This window comes from Rhododendron vialii, chromosome 13a, assembly GCF_030253575.1.
Source record: "Rhododendron vialii isolate Sample 1 chromosome 13a, ASM3025357v1".
Taxonomy (NCBI): domain Eukaryota; kingdom Viridiplantae; phylum Streptophyta; class Magnoliopsida; order Ericales; family Ericaceae; genus Rhododendron; species Rhododendron vialii.
The window spans coordinates 31,243,349-31,251,175 of record NC_080569.1 but is presented as its reverse complement, the minus strand read 5'-3'; the positions used below and the strand labels follow the sequence as shown (position 1 = coordinate 31,251,175).

At 39.0% G+C, this 7,827-nt stretch overlaps 1 long non-coding RNA gene across 1 annotated transcript; it reads right to left on the bottom strand.

Annotated features, from left to right (window-relative positions):
* Positions 1-300: 300 nt before the first annotated feature.
* LOC131312595 (uncharacterized) lies at positions 301-3,641 on the bottom strand. The gene is made up of 2 exons (XR_009195920.1): positions 3,466-3,641; positions 301-1,394 (listed from the first exon to the last, which is right to left on the bottom strand). It is a non-coding gene; the product is annotated as an uncharacterized LOC131312595 (long non-coding RNA).
* Positions 3,642-7,827: the final 4,186 nt, after the last annotated feature.

The window sequence follows — 7,827 nt, the reverse complement described above, 5'->3', positions numbered from 1 at the left end:
TTTACATTAGGCTCTAACATGACCTTGGACGTAGTATTTTCAAGTTGCGCCTTGTTCATAGTTATGTCCATCAACATCCCTCGAACTTCTGGTTTTGCTATTTTAGCCCTTCTAACTTTCACAATTCAGTCAATGTGAACTAGGTTTGGCCACACGTAATCGTAACTATGAAACCGGTTTCATCCTAGTAAAATGCTTTGATACCTCTGATAAGTAGGGTAATATGAGAGGAAGTGCAAAAAATTATAGAAGACGACGATGGTGGGACAGAACAAAAATAGAGAAGGCAAGAATCTTTATTACCAATGGAATATTAGTAGTAACAAAAATTAGCTAGCTAACTACCCTGCCAAAACTTACTAATCTGCACTAATACAGCTTGAGCTAAGCTGCAGCAACTTCCCTGCCCGGTTTCATCAACAAAGAATCTAGTTCCATTGCCGTTTGAAGCAAGATTTTCAAGGACTCCATAGCATTTTGCGAGTATGACCTGCGAGATGAAGAGGAACGTCCCCACCTGCTGCGCAGACGCAGTTCTTGTTTTCATAGCAACCTGGTAGCTTAACCAATGCAGATAAAGCAAAGTCTTAGATTTGCTGTTTCTAGATGCCGTTTCAAGCAAAGAAGGTATCTGTCCTGCTTTACCAAGTAGCTTTATGTTTGTTCATTAACTTCCAGCGAACAATTAAGTGTTATATCCTTGACTTCTTTGATCCCGGAGCGTTCAAGAATGACAATAATGTCAAACAAGTTCCAAAAAATAAAAATTCAACCCTCCGCCACAACTTTCCGTTTATGATGATTGATTTCTAGAAATATTGTATCGCATAAAAATGAGAAAATTGAAAAACTATTAATTTCAGACTTGGTTCACAAGCATGGTTAAGATGGTTCCTATTGGTACGTTTGAAGTCCATCGTGGGAGTGATTTTCCCAAGGCAAGTCTTATTGAACCAAAGAGGGCAGTTCATGTCTGAACATCATTCTCTTTGTTCCTCGAAAAACTTCCTCCATTGCCAAAGGTAAAGAGAAAGTCATTAAACAAGCTATAGGGGGACCTTCTAAATGTGAATCCCAAGCTTGAGGCCATATTGATAACTGACATGTACTTCAACACTAAAGTCTTGATTATTTTTGAAGATAGCCTCTGCAACTTCTGGGCTTTCTTCAGCAACTCGCTTTCATCGACAAGAGGATTCACCAAAAAATGGGAAAATGACAGCCAAGGACGTGTTTGATAATTAATACCCTCCAAGGACATTTTTAGCTTTCTCACCTCTCAGCTAGTTCTACAATTAAGGGCCATGGCTGTTAAAGACACCTCACGAGCTCTGTTGGGTCCTACAATGCGTGGCAGCTTCTGAGAAAGACCCCACGAAGGACATATTCCTAACCTGAAAAAAAATGAATACACATAAATACACGAATCCTCGTTAGATGGGAAGAACCAAAACACCTCAACGACAAGAATTCTACCTGCCATATTTCAGTCAAATAAAAACCAATCAATTTCAAAACACAGAGGTGGGGCAGGAGAATCAAAATGCCTCTTCCCAGGCTAGAAAACTGTCTAGAATGTTTCTCAATTTGGAAAATCTCCATGAGCATAGCTTCAACCATAAAATGACCAATGCACCATACAATATCAGAGTTTTGAAAGTTGTTTTCTGCACTCACTCAAACCAACTTAGCTGGCATCAAGGGAAACTACTAGATAGTCAGCCAAAATATTGACACACGCACACACGCAAAGGTAAAAAAACACATAAAACCCCATAGAAAGCTGATACTTTAATTCATGGTTTTTCCTTTTCTTCTACAAACCCATGTCAAGACGAAGAAGCTACTACTCATGTTCTCAAGCAATGCCCAGCTAAACTAAGAAGAACTTGAACATAGCTACAAGCAAAATCCTAATCTCCCCCATACAAGCAACCAAAAAACAAAAAACACAAACCCCCCGCAGAATGCTGATATTATAATTCATGGTTTTCCCTTTTCTTTCAGTTCATGTATTATGTGAAAATAGAGGTTGGACCCAGGGATTTCACCCGGCTGCAATTTCAAGTTGGATATTGGGTCGCCTGATTGCCATGGCGGCACAGCCAAGTCATCAATTTTAAGCAAAATCATAGTTCCAAAATGTGTTTTCCGAACAAGAGGATATCGAGGACTACATTTCTTACTCTTCTTTTTTTTTTTCCTCATGAATTACCTGAGAAAAAGAAGAATAATTAAGGACACTCTCATCCCTAATCACCTGTTAAGATATCGTTATCCTTCGCATTCTCTTGTTCTCTTCTCTTTACTCACTGATTTTGCCAAATGGACATTAAATAAGGATGGGCATAAGCCTAAAGTGATTTCTAGGTCGTGGTAGCCAAGTTAATGGAACTTTAGATGCTGAGTATCTACAACGCAAAGGTTTATTGAATTTCGAAGCACAAGTTCCCGAGCAATAGCAAAACGGGCCAAGCAATGGAAACTATAGAAGAAATTACAAGGAAAAAAAACAGTCAGAGACTCAGAATGCCTTTAGGTACAAAGAACCCCATTGTCCTTAGGCTCAATATAGGCAATGGCCAAAAAGGATGGAAGAATTCAACTTCCTAGACACACGTACCTTTAGAGGATACAAGTTACAACTCAGTTTTTGAATCTCTAGATTCTCTACAAAAGATTGGGAACGAGGATAGATTCAGGAACAAATCATAGCCTACAAGTTACAAACCATAGCTTACAAGGGACTCCCTCATTCCTAGTCCATTTATTCAGTTTTTGAACAAACCAGAGATTTGCAATTATTTCAGTCTTTCCCCATATAACTTGCAAAACACAACTCTCACCATATAGACGCCAAAATACCACTTGTTTCCACTAAAAGTACAAAAAATAACAGCCCCTTTGGATGGTATGGTGAGAAAGGAAGAGAAAAGAAAGGGGAGCCCTTTCTCACCAAATCTCACCATTTTTTGTGAGATCTGGTGAAAGGGGAAAGGCCAATAAAAAAATCTCTTTTTGGTACTTGTCTCTCCATTTCTCACTAAAATGCTCAGTCCAAATGAATGATTTGATAAGAAACCATAACCCTTTCTTTTGTTTTCTCGTGAAACCCCTCCATCCAAAGGCATATAAGTTAAGAAAAATGAGTTATCTTGAATAGTGGTTATTTTTGGACTAATGCAAAGGTTAGTTGAATTCCGAAGCACAAGTTGCAGAGCAGTAACAAAACGAACCAAGCAACTATTGAGCTCTGTCGTGAGAGAACTGACCACAGCCAAAGATCTTGCAGCTAACCAATACAGGGCAATAAGACTTCCAAATTCACCTATACGGACACTTACCCAAACACTCAGAGATATTCCATAGAGGTACATCCAGAGAAATGAAAAATTATAGTTTGGTGACAATAACAAGAACTGCAAAAAAGAAATAACAATTCATGTACCGAAAAAGAAGATAGACCTGAATCAAGTTGGGTAACATGAAAGGATAGAAATCGATAGCCTCATTTGAATCTTACACAATCCGGACAAAAATTGAGCTCTTCCAAATCTGAAAATGTGAACAGAATTGACCACCGTTTGTGAAGAAAGATTCAGTGAAATAGTACAATATGTATACACACCAGAGAGAGAGACAAACCTTTGGGGGAAATGGGGACGACGACTGGTATCGGTTAGCTTGATGTACCGGCATTCATTAGAAACTCGCATGTAACACACGCGAGCACCGGGTTCCATTTAAAGAACACACCTTGAACACGCGAATTATCACAAAAACGACAGCGTCCGTACTTGTTAAGACTTATCGTCCGTAACCTGCGAAGTCCCTTGAAAACATGAATTTGACTTTTTTATCAAATTGTGAGTCCATTCCTGTTTATCACCATTATCAAAACCCTTCATGTTACAGATATTGTCGAGAAGATAAAGCATGTCAAAGATCTTTTGAATCAAATACTTATTGATACATAATCGGAGAGGATAAGTGTGGATTTTTTTGTTTGAAAATAGACTTGGTCACACTCTATCATATCCATTGTGCCAAACGGCGTCGGAACCGTGCATTATTGGACCTTTAACGTGAGTTCTTCAAATTGTAATCTCGTTTTGGTTGATCTCCACGATCCGAACCGTTAAAGTGGTAGAGCTTGTGAAGAAGACAAAGTGTGTCAAAGATCGTTTGAATTGAATTCCGAACAATCTATAATCGGAGACGATCAAAGTGAATTTGTTCTTGTTAAAATAGATTAGGCCACACAGTATCAAACCCATTATAGCAAAGATGATAAAATTCAGACCGACGAAGGGACGTCCCCGAAGGAAAAGGAAAAGGATTCTCTCTCCATTGTTAACCAGTAAGCTAATTTCGATATCGTATAGGTTTCTAGGCAATTGTGTTTATATGGGATTTCATGGTCGCTTGAATTTTAACTTAATCTGTTGATGATCTTTCGTACACCTATTAATCTGCGACAACGAGAAATTTCTTGCTCCATTTGCATAATTTGCATGTTTAAATTGAGGCAATTGTCTACTACTTTGTGTGTATTACTGCTGCGAGCACTGGTTTTCGCTAGAGATTTAGGAAATGATTGCTTTCAGTTTAGACTTCATCCCTTGAAGATACCTTCTGTTTCTGTGTGAACTTCCTATTTCCCTTCTTCTAGATACGGGATTGAAAATAAGGAAGGAAAGAAGGAGAGTAAAGCCTTCACCTTTCGAAACTTGTTAAAGTTTCAAACCAAGCTCAAATAAGCTGCTACACGGCTCATCGGGCTTATGAAACCATTTTACAGATTTGGGACAAGTAGTTCAATACTCAAAACACATGCGGTTCTATTAATTGTTCACCTGATGAAAAGAAAGAGGAAGCTTTTAGAATGTTATGTTGCATGTTTTACGGAAAAGTCTTAGAAAGCATGACGGCACCGACAATACCTTGAAGTTTTTGGAGAATGTCGCTACTTTCTCTTTCTCCTATGTCTGTCTTGACAATTTCCCGTAGTTTCGTATGATATTGATCTGTCAAATTGACTCGGGATACTTTCTTAATTTTTCAGGTTGTAGAGGGTAGCCCAGCTGCTCGTGTTAGTATACATGAAGGGGATGAGTTAGTTGAGATAAATGGTGTGTACTAACCACATTGTCTTCTCGCCAACTCAAGAATCTGAATAAAGTTCTCTGTTTTTAAAGGTGTTTTGACTACTGTGAATGAGCAATTTTAAATCTTTGTGACTTGGTTCAAAATAACTGATAGGCATTTGTGAACATGAAGTTATACGGCTTTTTAGAAAGTACCAAGAAGGGTTTGTTGACTGTAATTGGTTTACATTATTAAGTGGCTGTAGTTAACATCTGAAATTTGCTGTATTAACAATCCCGGATTTTCTTTAAGGTCCGTCTAATGTGCGTGTGAGTCTGTGTTCTTTGGTTTTTTGGGTGTGTTCTGTCATGGTGTCTGGTTTGGGTTCTTTTGTCTTCTGGTTCTCTTTTTCTTTGGTGGTTTCTGTCTACTCTTGGGTTTTTTCTGCAGTTCCTCTTGGGTGGGGGCCTGACTGGTCTTGGGGGTCTGGGTGGTGTGAGTGTTCTGGGTGCTTCCTTTAGTGTGTGTTTTGTGAGGGGTTTGGCCGAGAGTGGCTGTGTCTTTGTTTTGGTCTGATTTTTGCTTTTGTTTTTCTTTGTTTCTCAGGGGTTCTCTGGCTTCTGCTTTTCCCTTCCAATTGGGGCTTGCTTATGTTACTGCATTTCTTAACATGGGTGTAGCAGATGATGGGGAGTACTTCTTCGTTGATGCTGCCCCTTGCTGCAGTCTCTGGTAGCTGTTGGATTTAAGCAAGTTATCCTGGAAGTGGTTTTGAAAGGAAGTCAAGGGTCGCTTTTGATGCATTGCTCCTGATTGTGGTGCTGTGTTGAAGATTCTGCTTTGTGGTGCTGGTCCTGTTTGTTCTGCTTTGTGGTGCTATGTCATGCTTTGGTAGTTTGTGATAATCTTCCTCAGTCCATGTGCATCTGTTTTGTTCTTGCTTAAGGTCTTCTGCTTTCTTAGGATGCAAAGAAGTCTAGTTGGTGATCCAAGTTTTGAGGTCTTCTCTGGGGCCTATTCTTGTTTGGCCTTACAACACATGATATATGTAGGTCTTCAGTGTTTTTCTTTTATTTTCCTGCAGTTCAACAAGCTAGCCTGGTTGCTTTCTTGTTGGTGCTTTGGTGGATCTTTCGTATCTATTCTGAGGCCAAAGATTTCATATCTTCTGATGTCTTTATAAATCATGTGTTGCTCCTGCTGCTCTATTTTACATGTCCTGTTGCTGTGCGACACTACTAGTCATGCTCTTTGCTGCTGCTTTGTGTTGATGTTTGGCCAATGCAACTGCTCAATGTGCTAGATGTTCACACTTCTCAATTTGCTACAAGTTGATGCTTCTGCTACGTTCACACTATGGCCTAAATCCTGGGCTACTCCATTTGGCTCAGTTGATGCCTCTACTATTGGGGTCTCATTCTTGCTCTTGGACGTGCTACTCGAAGGCCTCAGTTTTGGTCTCTACTTTACTTTTTGGTGTTGGATTTATGAGGCAATTATGTATTTATTTTTCTTTGGCTGGTTGAGGATTGTGGAGTTGTATTGAATTGATTCTTTGCACGTACCCGAGGCAATAAAACCATTTTGATTTACTTGTTAATTCTCATTTTTCTTGTTGAACATTTACAGGAATTGGAATTTGAAGTTGATTTTATCTGACATATGGAGAATTGAACACTGATTTACTTTATTAGTCTCATGGTACAAGCAGTGAACATGGACAAAGCTGGGATTATGTCCGAGAAAAATATAGAAACTGTATTCCAACTCAAATGTTTATGTTGTTACTTATGGAGATTTCAAGTGATCATTCATCTCTTACCCTACCAATATTGAACTTGTACATTATCTAACATCTCTTCAGTCCCGTAGGCACAAGCTAGGCTTTTACTGGTCCAACTTCATGGACAATCAAGGATGGGTCCAGTTAGAAGCTCTTCTAGAAAAAGGGCCGACCCTAGTATTTCGATTGAGAGGCATTGGATCGATTGTTACCGCCCCATGCATACTTTTGAGGTCTATACACTATAACTTCTTTTACAAATTGACGAAGAAAGGATATGCATCCGTGACTTTCTAACATCCTTCGCTCGAAGCAATACTTAACTGTAAATGCCTTCCTCATCTTAATTAGTGAAGCAATGAAAGGTTCCTGAAATAGTAACGACATTTTACTAAACCAATTGGGGACCTAAAAATATAGACACAGAATATTATGAAAGAACTAATTTTCTTCACTGACATTCATATAGGATTTGTAGCTATAATACCAATTCCAACATCCCAAAATTTGCATATACATCTGAATGTTAGCTACATTGATTCAACGTTACAAGGACAACTCGAGGCAGCACCTTCGGACTCCTTGATGTCCAACTCATGCTCTGCTACCATGATACAAGAATCGGCTTCCAATGGCGACCGCATAACGTCCCTTTCCTTGGTGGAGATCCATCATGGAGCTCCATAACACTTTGCAGTCACCCCAAGAACAGAAAAAAGTATGTTGAGGTAATATCAGTGCTGACTTCCTAGAAGTAACAGCAGTGGCTGCAAAAGTAAGCAACTTGTGGTATTGTTTGTTGCCACTAACCCGAGCCATCTTTGGGTTCCACATTTCCTAGCTGAAATAAGGATTCCAATATGCTAAAAACTGTATCTAAAAGTGCATTCTTTTTTTCTTTCTTTTTTGATCAGCAAAAGAAGATTTTATTAAGATCGATAAGAGTACATAGATAA